The sequence below is a fragment of the Pristis pectinata genome, chromosome 14 (genome assembly GCF_009764475.1).
Source record: "Pristis pectinata isolate sPriPec2 chromosome 14, sPriPec2.1.pri, whole genome shotgun sequence".
Taxonomy (NCBI): domain Eukaryota; kingdom Metazoa; phylum Chordata; class Chondrichthyes; order Rhinopristiformes; family Pristidae; genus Pristis; species Pristis pectinata.
The window spans coordinates 21,453,107-21,473,186 of NC_067418.1; the positions used below are offsets into that span (position 1 = coordinate 21,453,107).

At 39.4% G+C, this 20,080-nt stretch overlaps 1 protein-coding gene across 2 annotated transcripts in view; it reads left to right on the forward strand.

Moving 5' to 3' along the window:
• The first annotated feature begins 967 nt into the window (after positions 1 to 967).
• Positions 968 to 20,080, forward strand: part of lrrc4ca (leucine rich repeat containing 4C, genome duplicate a) — a 707,523-nt gene continuing 688,410 nt past the window's right edge. For both annotated transcript variants that reach the window (XM_052029189.1, XM_052029188.1), the window contains exon 1: positions 968 to 992. The gene's annotated coding sequence lies outside the window, so the exon portion shown is untranslated. The remainder of the gene's footprint in view (positions 993 to 20,080) is intronic.

The window sequence follows — 20,080 nt, forward strand, 5'->3', positions numbered from 1 at the left end:
TCATCTGCAACGGCGCACGGGAAACTGGAGGCTTCCTGCTCCCAGTCAACTGGCCAGCGACCGAGCGACATCACTTACTAACTTCATATATCCTGGCAACACCTCAAGCCACCATCCTTTAAAGAATTTGTGAAGTGGCAGAGAAAAGACGGCTGTCGTTATAAGGGGGTTGTGTATGTGAGAGAGGGTGCAAAATCGGGATTATTCGCTTCGATGGTAAGTTGGCGAGTTTTACTTTTTCCTCTGCTGTAAGTGAACTGATTTTAATAAGTAAATACAATCACGTTTTGCACGAGGCATTTAAAACGATGATTCAATGTGAGTCCTTTCTTAAGCAAGTGGTTTACAGCTTAACTGACTCTAATATTATTGTCAAATGAGCTCTGGCTGATTGCACCGTTGCTAGTTCACGGAACGGATAAGTCGGCGTTACACACCGGCAAACTTTATTTTTCTGTATATAGAAAGTGCGAGGTTTTGCATTAAATGACTCGAATGAATCATCCGCTCGGCTTTGGGAGGTTGGCCGTCATTTCTGATTTGCTCCGAGTAGTTTTGCGCCTGCTGGCAAAGTCAGCCGATTCGTCCTGGCAAAGGCTGAGAGAGAAGGAACAACTTGGAAATCTGGCTGCATTCTTTCAGTGGCACAGCAGCGTCTGATCTGCCGCTTCACTGCACGAACCGTGCAGCTTTCGGCTCGATACAGAACCAATTCGGTTTAAAACCCTCAGCCCGCATCATTTCCCAACACCACGGACGAGTTGCCAGCGCAGGTCTGCAGCGCCGGTCAGTGGCATTAATAATGGGGACACCGCTCTTTGGTATGATTGCAGCAAGTTGTGTTGCTGTGTGGTATTCTGTTGCTGCCGGTGGGTTCGGCGAGCCGTGCGCTGCTGTCTGCTTCGGCGGTGCTCGGGTCTTTACAAAGAGCGTGAGAGCCCCCAGTGGTGAACGTGCGTGAAGCAAGCAGCACTTTGCATCTCTTCCCACCGGTAGGTCTGGAGGGAGACACTTGAGCATCGCCTCGGATTCTAGCTGACTTAACCCATTTAACTGTTGGTTTCAGTTTGAATTCTCTTTTTCCTTAGTTTATGTTTATTCCATCAGGACAGTTTATATATGCGTACGTACCACACACAAGTACACAGAATCACATGAGAATCATAGAATGATAAGATATCTTTATTAGTCACATGTACATCGAAACAGTGAAATATACCTTTTGCGTAGTGTTCTGGGTGCAATACAGGAAGCGGCCGATGGGCCCATCCAACTTCTGCTTGCTCTTTGGCCGAGACTTTCAATGAATTACACTCTATTTTCTGTCGCAATGCAATTTTCTTACTTTAGGGTAATCTATCTTGACTGTTGTAATTTGATCTGTGTCCATCACGGATCAATCTTATCACAGTTCCAGGCAGTGCTACTCAAGTTCCAATGTTGGTATTAAAAAAAATACTCATCACCCCTTCTGGCTTGTGCCACCAGGTTACTAGATTTTGCGAGATATGGAGATGATCTAATATAACGGGTCCTACTAGATTCAGATAAATTAAAGTGGAATATATTCAATGTTATACGTGAAACAAACAGATTAAATGGGATTGATGTTATGAAATTGACTTGGGGTATGACCTAAGTTCAATGATCCTGATTTAAATATATTATTTTTCTCTGACAATATTGTGCATGTATTTCTAACTTAAATTCTAACTGTTTTATGTTTGTGTGCTTTGGAAAGAAGAAATATCATTGTTACTTTGAAGAATCAACAAGGATAATAAAATGTTTAACATTGAAAGAAAACATTAAATTGTGGTGGCAATCAAAGTAAGTTTTGATTTAATGGTCAATATTGTTTTGCTTTATATCATGCAGGTTGGTGTCAGTGACTACTATTAATTGTCATTACACTTCACAAGTCATTCACTATGTGTAACCCTTAAGCATTTTCAATATGATTCACAGTATAAGTATTTACTTTTATAATGGTGACATTGGCATATCTTCCCTCCTGAACTGCATTCATCTGTCCAACTGTTTTTACTCATTTCCATTTAAGTACAGTTTTGTTTAATGCTGTAAATCTAAACTTAAGAACAGCATGCGACACATGTGAAAGTTTACATTTTAAATGTGCTTCTAGTACATTTATTATTTTCTCATTACTATGACAAATGTTTATAAAATTTCTGTGAATTTTATATTGCCAAATAGAAAAGATCTTATTGTCCAATTCTAGTTAAGCACTCTGGTCATAAGGATATATGCAGTATTAAAATTATTTTTTTCAAGCAGTTATTTGGTGCATAACTTTTATCTCTGTAACAGTCTTCTGTCTTAAGCACTGTCTGTAAGGAATGAGTGGGAGGTCTAGGGCCCTAAAAATAAGGCCAGTTGGGCCCCATGCAGCTGCCTGAACATTCACACCTTAAAGTAAAATTCACCCTTGCTGCACTCCACAAGCATAAAAAACTAACTCCACTGATTCCTGTACATCCTTGGCATTACCCATCAGTATTTCTGCTCCTCCTGAATATAGCAGTTCTAATCCAAAATGCTGATAAGACGGCCAGAGAATAACATCAACGTTTGATTTATGTGTAGTTTACCACCTTTCCAGCAAGTACCAGCAGGTTAAAAAAATCAACAATGCAAGATTTAGAATTATACAAGTACATCAGGATATGTTAAAGCTGTGGTAAACACATGACTAGCATGGTGATTTTGAATCCTAGTAATATGTGATTGTATCAACTCAAGCAGCAGCAAAGCAATTCTAAAGCAGTGGTGATGCCAGTGTCAAACCCATCATCAGCATTGTAAGGAAAAGCCATGCTAACTGATGATTTTTGATAACTTTTACCTCAGTGGCTTTGTATGTGAACCAATTATCACAGTTTCACTCTTAAACCACATTGTAGATTTTTAATTTCCTTTTAACTCAATATTGGAATGCGAATAAATCATTTTGAAAACAAAACATCCACAGAGATTTGTCCTGAGAGTGCTGTTCAGCAATGACAGTATCAGAATAGCTTCAGTCTTCAGAGTAATTTCAACTTTGCTTTAATTAGCATTGGCAGCATTTTTAATTTATGTGACTATAAATGATGTCATTAGATGTATATGAAACAAGCATAAGAATTTAATCTCTTATTTCAGATGAAATAAACTGCTTGTGATTTCCTTTATGATTGATGTTATTTGAAACAAAATATATTTCGGCATGTTTCATTCTGCCTCTCTATGACTTCATTTATAATTGCATATTTCAGCTCAAAAGTAGGAAAATGTTTTGAGTGTGTAACAGCTGTTTTGTGGTATTGCTAAGGATCTGTAGAATGCTTTCTTAATCCTTGTCTATTTTGTGCCAGCTTAATGGTCAATGGACTATTACACCATAACTGAATTTAGTTGATTTTTGTCCAGAATTCAAAATATAAAATAGTTCTTGAGGTACAATTACATTGACTGCATTCATCTATTGAGTTTAACCAACCTAATTGTTTTCTGTTGAAGCTAAAGATATAGCAGGGTTTCACGTTATAACTAATGGGATGTTGGGGTATTATATGTCAATTTTATGGACATTATTGTTTCTGAAGTTAATATTTCTAGTTTCCCTGTGCTATTGTGAAGTATTGCATTTTTATTTAATAACTTATTCTTGGATTATGAGAACAGATGCAAAGTATGAATCAAGTAGTAAAATTAAATCTTAACCATAAATGTGTGTATGTGAATGTACATGCAGACACTGCATATTACTTAGTCTCAGTATTAGAAGTCTGTAAATAAACTAATCTTCAATCTTTGTGATACCACACATACTGAGTAGCAGCTTGTGTGGAAAATTCCTAACCCCGCTGTATGCAAATTGTGTTGGAATGGGTTTAAGTACGTAGCTATATAACTCCACAATTTGAAGAAAAAGGAATGGATTGTACATTTTAGCATGTTATCCAATTCATCCTACAGTTAAGTGAAATAATTGTTGAACATGTATTGTCAAGGTAAATTGATTAATCTGAATATTCCTGAGGTGTTTGCTGGTTATGCAACTAAATGACCATCAACTAAGGGGAACCAAGTAATACTTATAAAAAATGTTATACATACAATCCAATTTTATTTTAAATTTTGCACATTTATGTATGTAACTCTGATTCCTGTTCTTACTCCCTTTACAATGGAATGACAGGAAGTTCAGATGTGTTGCCACCAGTATGTCCTTGGCTTCAGAAAATGCCAGCAGCCTGAATATTTTAGTCGAGCAAGTCTAATCACAGTATCTGGGACATAAAACAACATCCAGCAGCATTTTCCAGAAAGCCCTGTTGAGGGAGGTAGAATATTGCTTGCCGGTTGCAGACATGGATCATAATATGATGTAGCTTGTGGAGCAGAAATGTGTATCATATCCATATTCTTGTTTTTTTTAACATTGACATTTTAACCTGTATCTGTACTAAGCCTATTTTGAAACATGTATAATTTTTTTAAAGTGGAAGGATTAAAACCCCGTAATATCAAGTGCTGATTGAAGAATGGTAGAACATAAATCTAAAATCAGTGCAGCCATAAGCTTTGTTAATAGCTTTATATTTTCTCAGTTGGGTGATTGTTCTTTTAAACTTCCTAATACAGAAGAAAAGTTCACTCTTATATTCTCCCTGAAACCTTTCTGCATTCTCCAGCTGTGGTCCAGACACCTGCCCTTTCAGGTCTCTTATGACTTGGCAAAAAAGACGTGTTGAACTATCACATTTATTTCCCTTCCATCCCTCAAGATAGAATTTCTTTTTTTTTTGTCTGGTGTTGATACTCCATCTAGTGGAAAACTGACAGAAATCATCAATTGAGTGACCAAGGTTAAGTGACAGAGGGTTTTGAGCTTGGAGCTATTGGGTTGTGAGGTACAATTCAGCAGGATGAACTATTGCCTGCTTTGAGGAATTGCATTCTTTAAAGCCAAATTGTCAAAGATCCAAGAAACTCGTATGAAAGTAAATATTCTGATTGGTGAAGCATCTTTGAGAGAGGACAGAAAGAATTCATCAACTCATTGTCTGATGTGGAGCTGAATCAATAAATGAGTTTTTAAATTCTGCCCAGAAATTGTGGTTGTATTGATGGTGAAACTGTCAGCAATTGCTGTCAATTTTCAATATTGTAAAACCTACAGCAGGTTCTTGCCAATACATTGGTGCAGTTAAATGTAGAAATCTGGAAGTTGCTGCAAGGACTTCGCTGTTCCTCCACTGGGTGTGCTGATACAATCGACATGTGCAGTCAGCATCATGTTACTGCTTTCTATTCACATTCTTAAAAAAAACAATGAAAAGTTTAAACCTTTTTTATTAATTTTAAAAGTATTTTTAGTGTTATACCAAATTATAATTACTGCTGAACAACCTCTCTAGTCCTGAAAACAAAACTAATATCACAATTCGGAAGTCTTATTATTAAATTCTTCTTCTAAGAGAATATTCTTATTATTTTAAAAGTTTGTATACTTCAGTTTTCTCCCTTAATCCCAAGTTTGTCTCAGTTTTTATTTCACATTTTGTATAGCAACCTAATGTTTTGGCTTTTTACCATCTGATTTGCTTGTCTCTGGGTAAACAAGAGTGAAGAATATTCACTCAGACTGCTTGATATTTACATTGTGTCCTTCTGATCACAGAGCTTTCAAATAGAACCTCAAATTCAAAGTAACATGGGATTGGAAGAAAGCTATGCTCTGAAGGGGATCGATCTGGCACCTTTTTTGTAGTCAAGTGCTGTTGTTCACTGCTGGTCACAAAATCCAAGCTAAAATGAAATATTTTTCATAATGTCGAGATGTTTTCCACTTCATGGATTTCAGTCCTACTTGAGTCAATATATATGTCACAACAGGTTTTGTTTATTGTTTAGGCCTGGGTATTTTTTGCATCTGAAGTTTACAAAATGTGTATCGTGAATGGTATTGAAAATTTGTAAGTCAAGTCATTTCCAAAAGTGTTAACCATGACAAATTGCTTGATTGTTTGTGCTATACATCCTGTTGAATGTGTCTGAAAGATCAACCTGCTGTGGAGCAGCAACTTTCCCTTTACAGACTTAGACCTAGTCGTCTGCTATTCATCCTAAAGATAGTTCCAAATATTCACTTACAGTGAAACAGGGAGATCCTATCAGGGTTGGGATAAAGAAAACCTCCCTCTTTTTGCAAGCTGCACAGTGACTCGGTTCAAGAAAGTCATCTTCTCTTGTCCATTCACCAGGTTCATAGATCCTTCGTAGAGGGCACCATAGTTTTTCTTTAATGAATAGTAACTGTTGGCAGTCAGAAAGGCTCCCAGGAACATGCATGGATGCTCTTGCTTCAGCCCTGACAGAGATAGTGAACAATCAGAAAACTGGTACTGAAATCTAGATGGTTTTGCCTCCTTTGTCATATTCAACCTGTCTACAATGTGCTGATTTGTATTCAAAATTTATTGGAAGGCAGTATTCTTGGAAAAGAGGATTCAATTTATTTATGGGTTTTCATAACATTTGATGGTGCATGTTCAGGTAGGCCATTTTTGAACAAAATATGAAGGAAGGCCAGATAATTCGGCATACTTTTAATGTGACAGACAAAAGGAAAAACTCCCCTCTACCCTATAGCTTACTGATGGTAGGAATTGAGAGATTGTGTAAGCTGAAATGGATACCTCTTTAACTTGGTTTTAATTAATACAAGTGTGTTTTTCAGCAAACAAACTCATTGTTAATAAGAGAGAAACAAAGGACTGCAGATGCTGGAATCTAGATGAAAAACACGATGCTGGAGGAACTCAGCAAGCCAGGCAGCATCTGTGAGGAAAAGCAGGCGGTCAACGTTTCGGTGGGGGGGGGGGGGGGGGTGGAGGGGAGAGCAGACCTATCAGGGGATGGGTCTAAGGTAAGGAGAAAAAGGGGGGGGGGGGAAGGGTAGGGAAAAAAGATGCTAGGAAAAGGAAGAGGAGGAGAAGCATGGTGGGGGTGGGTTTGTGGGGAAGGGGGGTGGGGATTACTTAAAGTGGGAGAATTCAATCTTCATGCTGTTAGGCTGCAAGGTTCCAAGGTGGAAAATGAGGTGCTTTTCCTCCAGTTTGTGCTTGGAATTCTCCTGGCGGTGGAGGAGGCAGAGGACTGACATATCAGTAAGAGTGTGAGGTGGGGGGGTGGTGGGAAATTAAAGTGACTGGCAACGGGGAGATGCAGGTTGTGGTTACGGACACAGTGCAGGTGTTCTGCGAAACGGTCACCTAGTCGCTTTTGGTCTTACCAATGTACAGGAGGCTACTTTGCAGCCCTAACGCATGAACATTGAATTCTCCCACTTTAAGTAATCCCCACAAACTCTCTGCCCCCCCCACCCCCCAAACCAGGCTTCTCCTCTTCTCTTTCCTAGCCTCTTACCTCACCTCCCCTCTTTTGTCCACCTATCACTGCTATGCTTTTCCCTCCTATATATTGGCTTCCCCTTTTCCTATCGAGTCCTGAAGAAGGGTCCTGACCCAAAACGTTAACCCCCTGCTTTTTCTCCACGGATGATGCCTGGCCTGCTGAGTTCCTCCAGCATCATTGTGTTTTTCATCATTGATAAGAGATGGCTAAACAGCTGAAGCAAGAACAGGGACCTACTATTCCTTTTAATGAAAAAGAAAAACAGCTGGGGTTGTCAGCTGTTAATGGGGAAATACTGGACTTCACTTTTAAAGAAATCTTTTATTCCCCACCTCTACATTTTTTATTGAATTAAAACTGCACAATAAAATGCAAACTGAATTCTGTTTATCATAACCATCTCCTGAGAAATTCTAATGCCTGGGAGATATTAATCATAATCCATTATTCTTATGTCAGCATGTCTAATACTGGCATGCATTGTGATCAAAACATATTTGTGGGACTGAAGTGAAGGTATAATTGTTCTTACAAAAGATTTGAAAGATGTTGAATAGCAAATTTTATGCTCTCAGGACATCACAGAATACTTTATGTCCACTGAACTACCATTGTCATTCTGTAGGAAACTAGGTGCTCAATCTGCGCACATCAAGGTCCCCCACAAAGTGATGTAATAATCTCCTGATAATCTGTTGATTGAAGAATCACTACTGAAAAAAAATACCAGGGCTAATTGGTTTGCTCTTCAAAGTAGTGTCATGGGATTTTGTGGTTTAAACCTGATAGGGTAGGAATTGGTTTGGCATTTCACCCAAATTACAGGACTTCTGATACCGCAGGGTTACCTCATTTCTGTGTTGGAGTGTCCTGCCTATGATATGTACTCGAAACCCTGGAATGCCATTTGAAAACACAACCTTCTGAGTCAGAGATGAGACAGCTGCAACTGAGGCATAATATGAGCAACTTTCTGGTAGAAAACAAAATGAAATAAACTGAGTTCGTGGTTGATGTGTAACCACAGAAACAGTCAAGCACCTGGTCAAAGGTTTACAAAAATGATTTCTGTGAGCTCTCCCTAGAGCCTTTTATTTTAGATGTGGAAAACCGACAAAAAGAATCATTGACGTGGATCTTTTCGCTATAGCATGACAGAAAACAAGTATGTCAGAACGTTTCCTTGCTTTCAGAGTTAAATTTATGTTTCCACATTAGGAACTGAGTGGTATATTTTAGGAAAACAATATTTCTAATTCCTTGGCAAACCTAAATGATTTAGACCCAATGGATGAAGGTCTGGCTGTTAAATTAATTGAATTTAGGGGCTGTCAACAAAGTAATCGGAAGATGAGAGATTTCAGTAGCTCCTTTAGCTGTCTTGCCATTCATAGAATATATATTCTAGCTCTGGTTTCAGAAGTAAGTGAAATCTGTACTCTGGATGTTCATTGAGATTTTATTTCAGTGTTGTGGAGAAAGGTATTTAGTAGGGATACTGTCAAATTTGTGGTTGGTTAGAAATTTTATCCTGGTGTCATTGGGAAAGTAAACAAGGTGGGAGTCAGAGGAGGAGAAGTAAGTGAATTCTGCTATCCCATTGCTATCTCCTTCAATGTAGCTTTGGTAGTACACATCGGCAGATTCTGCAAGTGGAACTGTGGCAATATTTGGATCTGCTAAATATGCAATATAATAGAATTTATACATTGTGCTCCACTTTCAAAATTCAGTTGACTTGAAAGGTGAATTTTGGATGCTGAATTCAGTGCACAAACATTATTATATTCCACATTTTAGTAATCTAACTGGGGATGAATTTCTACCCTAATAAGTGCATTTCCTGTTAAGAGTTGCAACAAAGCCATCTTTGTTAAATTTCATTAACAAGAGAAGAGAACCAAAGGATTGTCCTTTTTTTTTTTAAACCAGAACAGCATAAAGAACACTTCACAAAGTGGGGGCCTCCCTCGAAGCAATATTTGTCAGAAATTCAGGAGTGTATATTGCATGTTATTTTGCAACCAGTTAACTACTCAGAAAATCATTGAAAATGTGTTTTAAATTTCTGTTGTCTCCTTCAATTGAGGGAGACTAGTGCAAAGGTTGATAGACTTCCTTGCTGGGATATGTGTGGGTGCAATTTCTATCTGCTCCTTGATGATAAAATTATGGACACTTTACTCTTAACTTCCTGACGTGTATCCTGACTGGCAGATTAAATAAGTTGTGTCACTTAATAATTTTATCAAATTGCAGTAAGTGTGAATGCACAATAATACAACCTGATACGGTTTCAACTAAGCTAAATCATTATATTCTGTTGTGTTCTTCTGCAAATAGACTAGTAATTGTGGTGTGTGGCGACTCACCGTCTAGTCGGGCGAACCGGCTCGGCAGTCGGGTCGCGCGGCGTCGGAGCGACGAGGCCCAAGATGGCGGCGGGCCTCGTCTTTCCGAGCGACGGGGAGAACCCGCGCGCGGGAAAGTCCTGATGACGTAGGACTTACGTCATTGCCGGTTTTTTTGGGCGGGAGTTTTTCTCCCTTAAAGGGCCCGCACAAGGCGGGAAAATAAACCAGTTCTGTTTGGCAATCCTCTGAGTAGAGTCTTGTTTTATTCCGCGGTAGCAACCGCTACAGGTGCATATTTTTTCTGGGAGTGAGGAAAATTATAATGGAGATTGGTAATATCCTTCATTCCAACCAAAGGGTTGAAGTTTCTGAAAGAAACCAGAATGGTGATATCCCAGAAGAGGAGCTTGATAAAGATATTGCTTGGAAACATGAGACTGCAGATGCTGAAAAATCCTTGAGCAACACAAAAAGCGCTGGAGGAACTCAGCAGGTCAGGTGGTATCTATGGACGGGAATGGACAGTCGACGCCTCAACCCGAGACATCGACTGTCCATTCCCCTCCATGGATACTGCCTGACCTGCTGAGTTCCTCCAGCGCTTTTTGTGTTGCTCAATATGTTGCTTGCAATTCTTTTAACTAATTGCACTGTATGCTCCATGAATAACTAGATGACTGGCTGAGCATTTCTTCATGAAGAGGATTGTTTAAATATTCAATTTATTTACTGTTTTATTGTACATAACAATAGAAATTAAAAGTAAAATTCTTATGAAGAGTATTAGTTGTCTAATCTAAATGTTAAGTTTGTTTTGAAAGTGATTTTGATGAACAAAAGGTAACTGACTGTTCCTTTTATTATATTGGCAGTTCAAACCTCTGTTTTGGAAATTATTGAAATCAATGACTTATTGAAACTCTGTCTTCATGAAGCATTCTGCAGGTCTAAACCCATGACAGAACAACTCTGCACTGTACTTCAGCAACATATTGGCAAAGTGGGTTTTGAATATGTCTGCAACCCTCACATCTTGAGAGTTTAATGTACCAATCTGACTAACTTTTTGGTTGCTCCATTTGAATCCATGTGATATCAAGGAAAGAGAGTATACTTGATACCATTTCCGTTTCTTAAATTTTGCTAACAGAGTAGGCTGAAGATGAAGGCCATGACTGATGCAAGCTCTTCAGTTAGATCACGATGTATACAAACAGACCTTAATACATCTCTAGTATGTTCAGTATTAGGGCAGGGACCCTTTTTGTTTCACTGTAATTCACTTTAAGTCACTATTGCTCAATACAAGAAATGATCATTCACCCTTTTTCACAAAGACTACATGGACTCTTTGAAAAGTTTAATTGACTGTGACCATGACTGAAAAGAGATTTTGGTGGCTTGTTTCTATAACTTTGGCAAAAACTTCATTTGTTTATCTATGATTCAAGTTCACTGCTCAAACAGGGACAATAAACCAAACTGCTTTTGATAACTTTCAGGAGGAGCATTCCTGTGTGTTCAGAAAGAAGTTTGGCCGAACCCTCTTCTCTCAGTGTGCTAGGTATTACCACTCCATGACCCCAGATAATGCAGCTCTGCTTACAAGACAATTCATTGTGACGGGTCTAGAATGGTTTCAGTTCCTCATCTGTACTCTGTTCAAATTATGTCCAACCTTTCAACATTTGTTTGTGGATGTGTTTTGCTCAAACTGGGTCTTGTCTGAGATTTCAAAGCACTAACTGGAAAGCAAGCATTTAATATATGGGTTACATTTCACTTGCAACGTCAGAATCCTTGAAAATAAGGTGGCTTTGCATCTTGTCTAATGCAAATGTACACACAGATACCCTCATACCAGTGTAATTGTCCTTGAATGCATGGCCATAGCTTTCTAGCAGTGTTGACTCTGAAGCTTATATGCTGAAAATATATTTCTAATTTAGCTCAAGTTGTCTCAGCCAGTCCTTCCCCATTGAAATTGGCCTGTTGCATATTTTTCTAAAATGGTGAGTGGCTGGATTTGGTGTCAGGTGTGCTGCACTGTGCATTATGTTTGTTCTAATATCTGTGAAAATTCACTATAGTAGGTTTTCAGTTTACTGTTTTCTGTCAATGATAACCAGCTGAACTTCTTACAGTAAGTCTCTGGACTTCTCACCAAACATTCTGTGGCAGTATCAATTTGCATGTCAAGCCATTGGTTGTCAATCAGCACCTTTACTCGGGCCTCACTGCCTGCTGCCTTTAGTGGTTGTGGCAAAGATCCTGTACGATCCCAATTCTTTATTGTTTGAATGAAATTCCAAACCATAAGCTCTTTCTTGTTATTTCAAATTGCAAGTGAAATTACATTTGTTGCAGTTTTGGATTTGCAGGCTGTTGATATGTGACTTCTGGCATTGAACCACTTGGCTTTTCTTAACTGATGAAGCTATTTTGAATTTTAATGAAGTCATCAAGTCATTAAGTCATCAACCTGAAGTGTTAACTCTCTCTCACTTCAGAGGTGCTGCTTGAGCTGCTCAGTTTCTCCGACATTGTTTTTGTTTCAAGTTTCCATTGCGTAGTTTTTTTTTCGCTACATAGTCATAAGTGGGCAGTGTAATAGCAACTGACTGAATTTGAATCACCAGCATATTTTTGATTCAGCTTCACGGCCTTGGACATCACTGTACCAGTAGACTGTAGCCGTACCAGTCACCTAGTAATTTATTATTGTCACATGTACTGAGATGCAGTGAAAAGCTTTTGTTTGCATGCCATCCAGACAGATCATTCCATACACGAGTACGTTGAGGTAGTAAAATGGCAAAAATTGCAGAATATAGTGTTAAATTTATAGAGAGAATGCTGTGCAGGTAGATAAAGTGTAAGGTCCATGACGAGGTAGATTGCGAGATCAAGAGTTCATCTTTATTGTACAAGAGGTCCATTCACCTAGCACGAATTCTGCAACATTCAAGATTCATAGAACCTGTCCTTGAGCCTGGTGGTACGTGTTTTCAAGCTTTTGTATCTTCTGCCTGGTGGGAGCAGGAAGAAGAGAGAATAACTGGGATGGGAGGGGTCTTTAATTCCATTGGCCATTTTGCTGAGGGAGTGGAAAGTGTAAACCGAGTCAAAGGAGGGGAGGCTGCAATTTCTTGCAGTCTTGGGCAGAGCAGTTGCCATACCAAGCTGTGATGCATTCAGATAGGATGCCTTCTATGGTGCATCGGTAAAAATAGGTGAGGATCATTGGGGACATGCCGTATTTCCTTTGCTTTCTGTGGAAGTAGAGGCACTAGTGTGCTTTCTTGGCCCTAGCATCTATGTGGCTGGACCAGGACAAATTGTAGGTGATAGTTACACCAAGGAACTTGAAGTTCTCAACCATCTCCACCTCAGCACCACTTGTGGTGGATGAAGTTCACCAGCATCCTTGGATACCATTTCCATTGATACAGCGAGTTCAGTGGCCAGATTTTACCTGCTGAACACCCTAATCTGAATTTGATCATCTATAGTCTGCATACAAACCTATCACATAAGGTATGCTCTAGAAAAGCACCAAAATTTCAACACGAGGATTAGTTCTTCAAAGAAATAATGTTGTCACTAATTGTCTTATGAACTTTCCTCCTCTTCCTAAACTTGTTGCTTTCAGCAATTTCTAATGGCTTTAGATCAAAGTAATCTTTTGGTTTCTGCATGACATTTTTCTTCTTGTGTGGCACTGGAAGATTTGTCAGTCTGCCTATGTTTCTGGCCTAACATCTGTCTGCAGTTTTGCTTTTTTGCACTTGCATATCATGTTGTATTTGACACTTATGATATCACTTTTCCAGCCTTCAGGATATTATTCTCTTTAAAGATTCTTATTCTCTCTTAACTCCCTTGCAGTTCAAATCTCTATGCCGAGGCTACCGATTATAGCTAGTCAAAGCAGTGCTATTCTTTTTCAATAGTGGCACAGCTAAATATGGTGCATCCAGTGAGTCAATGCCAAAGTCTTTTGCTTTTTTTTTACTTTTTGTGCTATACTTCAATTGGTAGTTGCAAAGGTTTTAACCAACTGATATTCCTTGTTATTCCTTGCAAAAAGAAACTCTTGGTGCTACCAATTCACTTAAAATTTGCCAAAAATAAGTCATCAATGTCATTCAATAATCCTGAAGGAAAAACCGTGAGATCCCATCCTTTTCACCAATTTATGAACTTTTCATACTTTAGAGAATGTTATATGCATATTAAAAGGGTATATTTGCAGGGCAAAACACTTATTATTGCCTTCAACCTCCTGCTGGTGACTTTTTCCCCCTGTATGTGTCATTATGACAAAACAAACTCACCACATGACTGTCCCATCCAATAAGATCCACAATGTGTCCACACTTTGCATGCAGTATGCCTTTGAATAAATACACTACACTGCTCTATTCCTGCATAGAAATTTGGAGGTAGTCAGGTGGCTATCTTATTTACTGTACATGGCCACAGAAATAGATTTTAGAGCAATCCTCAATGAATGACCAATATTTCTACCTGAAATAAAAGGGAGGTGAGTTAGCAACTATATTTCCTGAAGTGCTGATTGCATTCTCAATGTTCCAGCCTCTAAATTGAGCTGTTATCTTTTTCTCCATTGTCCTCGTTGAAATCCCATTGGGATTGTTTAGATTGGGTGATGCAGCACTGCAGAACATTCTAGTTGGGCTATGTACACACTGATGACAAAATTGGCTAGTTAAAGCTTTGCAACCAAAACTAGTTATTGTTGTTATTGAGAGAGAAAAATAGTGTTATGTCAAAATGCACAGTGATCTGAAGCATTACTTCTGTTCGTCTGTCTCATCCTACAGATGCTGTCTGAGCTATTAAGGGTTTTCAGTATTTTCCTTTTATATTCCAGGTTTTCAGTGTCTGTGGGATTTTTGTCACTCTGTATCTAATCACTTCCTTGTCTCTTTTACAATTTCCATTATCTTGCATCCCTGGACCACATTAGTGACCCCATTAGGGATTTGGAGGTACCCGACTTTTATCATTCATCCTTGATTGGAAAAAAACTCACCATATCCAACCTTGCACTTTATCAAACACCCACCTCTAGTTATCCTCCACTCACACATTTTTTCAGGGCATCATAACAGTGCGTGGAACACTGGGGAGGAGGAAGATTGATGGTAGATTTGCAGAAGTAGTAGAGGAAACTATAAAGCTTTCTGTTACAGGAACTGTTCATCTCTAAATGAAATTGGCAGTAAAAAAAAAAGTTGCACTGAAAAGGTTTAATGAGCTGCAAGCAATGTGGAGGAATTGTTTAAATAGTTGCAGACAAATGGATGGGGATTAATTGCTGTTGTCATTTTTTTCTATATTATGATATATACTTATAATTCCTATGACAAGGTATTTGTAGGATTATCAAGCATCCTTTACCTCCTAATACAGTCAAGGTCCATGAAACCCTAAAATGTTAAGAGTGATGTTTTATATTAATTCAACAATGAGATGATTATCAAGATGCGTAACTTTTAAGTAATCAGAGAACCACCCGCATAGGAGATTAACAGAGGTGAGAATGAATATAATATTTAATACTCTGTGTGAGTTGTATACAGTGTGTACTGAGCCTGTTCTTCAGAGGATTAGGACTGTTGGAAATTGGACAGAAGTGAGGACAGTGGATTTTGAAAGGGTAACAAATGATTTAATGTAGATCTGAAAAGTGGGGCTTTTGCGTGTCTATAAGGATATTGCATGAAACCTAAATTTAGGAATGCTATAATGTGTATCTGAGGAAAAGTAAATAATGATGTGGGCCCTCGGTGATTACTGCAAATGTGATACCAAAGTTGGCAGAAGGTTTAGAGTGTATTAGAATGGGCCAGAGCCAAACAGGGAACATTGTAAAGGAGCGAAAAACAAATTGCTGAAGGAAGTCAGTAGTCAGACAGCATTGGTGGAGGCAGATGGATAGTTGACATTTTGGATCCAGATGCAGCATCAAGTCCTAATCCAGGACCTTGACCCAAAACCTTGACTATCCCTCTGCCTCCACCCATGCTGCCTGACCCACTGAGCTCCTCCAGCAATTTGTTCTTTGCTCCAGATTCCAGCATCTGCAGTCTCTTATGTCTCCAGTATTGAAAGGGACTTGGAGATTAAAGGCAAGGATGGAAAAATGTAATTCATGAGAGTGTTCTTGGTGATGATAAAGTTCTCTTTCAACTCTACTATTTCAATTTAAGTACATCATATTTAACAATTTTAGCCATTTTAAACAAGCAGTGAACCGATTTATAAACTCAGCTGGTCACTGGCAATAAGTTCCTCCTCTTGGCCAGTACATATGCTTTCAAAAACTGTTGCATCATGTGAAGATCAGAAATGAGATATGACTTGGATGGGGTCAGTGCATTTAGGTTTGGAGGTGTACTGGAACTTTTGGAAGGTTATGGAACTGATTGGAAAGGGTGAAGAAGTAGAGCATCACAGGTGCTGTTCTGTGATACACCAGTCTCTGGAGGTATACATTGCTGCTAATTACAAGTGGATAGAATGGAGTGTGAAGCAACTTGGATCAGTATGCAGCCAAGAGAGAAAAGATTGAAGGCATCGTATGGAGTAGGAAATGGAGGGAAAAATTAGGCATGAAACTAGGTAAACCAAATAAAGTGGCTTGAATATATTACATGTGTGGATCTGGTGGGAGAAAGGAAGAGAGTGAAGTTGCATCTTCTATGGAGGGAAATGAACAGTTGATATTTCAGGCCTGACCTGCTCAGTTCCTCCAGTATTTTGTGTTGCTCCAGATTTTCAGCTTCCGTAGTCTCTCTTGTGTCTCAAAGTTGCATCTTTCCAGGAAAAGTCCCAGATGCCCTGAGGGAAGAGAATGGGATCCTGAAAGTTGGCCTTGCTGGGAGAGAGGAGGAAGAAAACAAACTGAAATGAGGTAAGGTAGCAGAACAAGTGCATTTGTGTGGTGCGGATGGTGGGGGGGAAGGCGAGTGGGGTGGCTGCTATAAGGAGTGAACCAGAAGACTAGAACGTAACTGGGAACTATGCAGAGATTAGGTAGATTGCATAAGTGCTAAGGGAAATGGAGGATGAGAAACTATCGTGGTGGCTGAAAACATTTTTTCCTAATGACCTGATTGATTTGGTGCAGTTAATAGGATTAATAGGAACCAACATGTTGTGTCACATGGTTAGTGTGGAGCAATTAGAAATGTTACTCTTATGGATAATATAGATAAAAGATTTGTTAAAATGCAAGAGTTTAAATATGTCATCAATTTTACTTTTAAATATGCTGGAATAAACTGGACAGTAAATTGTCCCACTAATGCTACTGCTAGAGGTACAAACAGTAAAGTGGCTTTTAGCTAATGAAAGGTTTGTGGTTGCATTTTCCATTATATTGACAAAGCTATGTATGTGCCTCTGTATAATTCTGCAAAAGAGCTACTGATCCATCTGCTGGTAATGATGGTCTTGCATAGTTGACCTAACTAATTGCGATTCACTCCCTGTTCTGTCCCCTAGAAACTGTGCTACCATTGGCTGTATAAAGTTTAAATAGTGTCCACTCTATTGTATTGGAAGCTAATGTGGAGAACTGGAGGTAAACACTGAAATGAGAACATGCAAAATCGTCGTAACGCATTACACAGGCAGAGAAGCATAATCAGATCCTAACTGCTATTCCTGCAACATAAAACACCCTACCAGAAGTGTACCCATCCTTCCACTACCTTCTTTGGTACTGAATACTAACTTGTTTTCTTGCTTTCGCAGTTCTGATGTTGAGTACTAGACCTGAAAAGTTAGTATTTTCCTTTCCCACAGATATTGCCAGACCTCCTGAGTGTTTCCTGCATCTTCTGTTTTTGCAACTCTCTTTACAAAGTAGTTTACTTTTACTGTACCTAAAAGAATCTTTATTACCAAAGCTGCTCAACAAGGCTCCACAAACTACACAACATGATGTACTAAATCCATGACTTTGGAAATAGAAGTAAATTTGACTCTAGTTAAGAATGGAATGCTGTTATATCAATCCACTGGCAATTCAGAAACTGCTCTGGATCCAGGTATTTCTGGTCAGGAACACAAGCTTTACTCTGGTAATTTACTTGTTCAATACAACCTGTGTAGTGGTGAATGTTCTTTGAAGAAATGATTATTTCAGAAGAAATATCATCCAGCTGCTCTCAGTTTGGTTTAGTTTAAATTACAGAATTAATAAGTGGGCAATGTTTGTAAAAAAAAAAAAAAAAAAAAAAAATTGAAGATTTGCAGTTTGGTCTGCAGTTTGTACAATTATTTGACTAGACTCTTAATGCTGCTAAAGTAGTTTGTGGAATTACTGATGATCTTGTAGAATATTCTACTTTTGTTGTCTGCTTAAATTTAAACTAGTTACTATAAGTACAATGGCACAATAGTGTACACAAACTGCTGTATTAGCTTTTGAGATAACAGGAAAAGAAAAGGATCTCCACCTCCCTTATTGGTTTTGTTTTGTGTTTATGGTGGAATTTTCTAAATTACTTGGAGAAACATTATGATTAAAGTCATCTTTACTGTGTGCGGAAGGAAGTCCATGGACAGTCAGTGCTACGGTTACGAATGCCATTCATCACTTACTGCTTCCTTTAGATTTCTGTCATATTCACATTCCCCAGTGCAGCTGTTGATGATTGTGCCAATATGCAGGGTCAATGCTTTTGTGTTACCTCGGGCTTTTAGACTTTTGAAATTTCAGTTTCACTATTGTACCAGTACATCTCAGTCTACTTGACTGTATCCTGCCCAGTGTGAGACTTGTGGACATTCATTTAGGTTGCCAAGCATGATTATATTTGCTGCTGACTGAAAATTTGAAAGTGTCTCCTGGTGCAGACTCACAGACGTAGGCTTATCCATGATATTATGGATGAAAATCAAAAAACAGTAGTTGCTGAAAATCTGAAATAACAACAGAAGCTGATGGAAATGCTCATTTGGTCAGGCAGTCTCTGTGAAAAGAGAAACAGAGTTAACTCTTCAGGTTGAAGACCCTTGATCAAGTGTTTCCACGACAAAGTGGAACAAGCCTTTCAGTCTGATTCAAGAATGGATTTGTTGTGTTGTATTGGAGGTCTTAGATGACAGCAAGCGGGAGAGTCTGGACCAACCACTGACCCTGGAGGAGCTGACTGGCTTCGTCGGTTCCTTTGATTCGAATAAAACTCCTGGAAGCGATGGCTTACTGGCGGAGTTGTACTTGGCTCTTTGGGACTGGATAGGCCCGGACCTGCTGGAAGTGTACAACGCAATGCTCCTGTCTAGCAGCATGTCAGAATTCATGAGGAAGGACTTCATTACCCTCATTTACAAGCAGAATGGACATCAGAAATTGGAGACCCACCTCACTTTTGAATGTGGATTATAAGATCCTGTCCAAGGCCATTGCCAACAGGGTCAAATCTGCTCTGGAACATCAGGCAGTGGTCAGTGTGTTATTATGTGTTGTTATGTAGTTATAATAAAGAACTACAGTTCCCAGCAGGAAATGCAAGGAGTCACATTGAGGAACAGGAAGTGGCTGGAAAGAGCGGGAAAGGCCAGCCAGCCTGGTGTTGTAAGTCTGTGCAGTCTGTTGTTTTGTTGTTTTTAACAAATGGTCCGATGTTAAACCTAGGCCAAGTTTGTCTCGTGATGAAGAACAAACATAACAGTCAGCATGGAACATCCTGCAGACACTGCAGGAGAAGGACTCAATGGATACTGTGGGGTGGTTCCCTGAGCAGAGTGTCCAGACCATCTGGCAGAATGCCTTATCGCCAGAACTCACCAATAAGCACCAAGACCTCGCTTGGCTGGCAGTGAGAGGTGCCCTCCCAGTCACATCCTTCCTGCGTTTCAGCACAGACTAGAAAGGCCGAATGGCCTGTTTTCTGTGCTGTAGGGTTCTATGGTTGAAACGTCAGTCCAAGTGCGCGTTGCCCCCGGGAGGACTGCACTGGGGACGAGACGGTCGCCCACCTCTTTGCGGGCTGTGGGTTTGCGAGGAGGGTGTGGTGAAAGATGCAAGGGTCCTTGTCACGTTTTATCCCCAGCAGCTGCATAACAGAGGATTCTCTGATCTATGGGCTGTTCCCGGGGGGACACACAGAGACGGACATCAACTGCTGCTGGAAGGTCATCAACAGTGAATGATGCCCTTTGGTTTGCCCGAAACTTGTTGGTCTCCCAGCACTGTGAGGTGTTCATAGGGGAATGCTGCCGACTTGCACATTCCAGGCTGCAGGGGTACATGCTGAGGG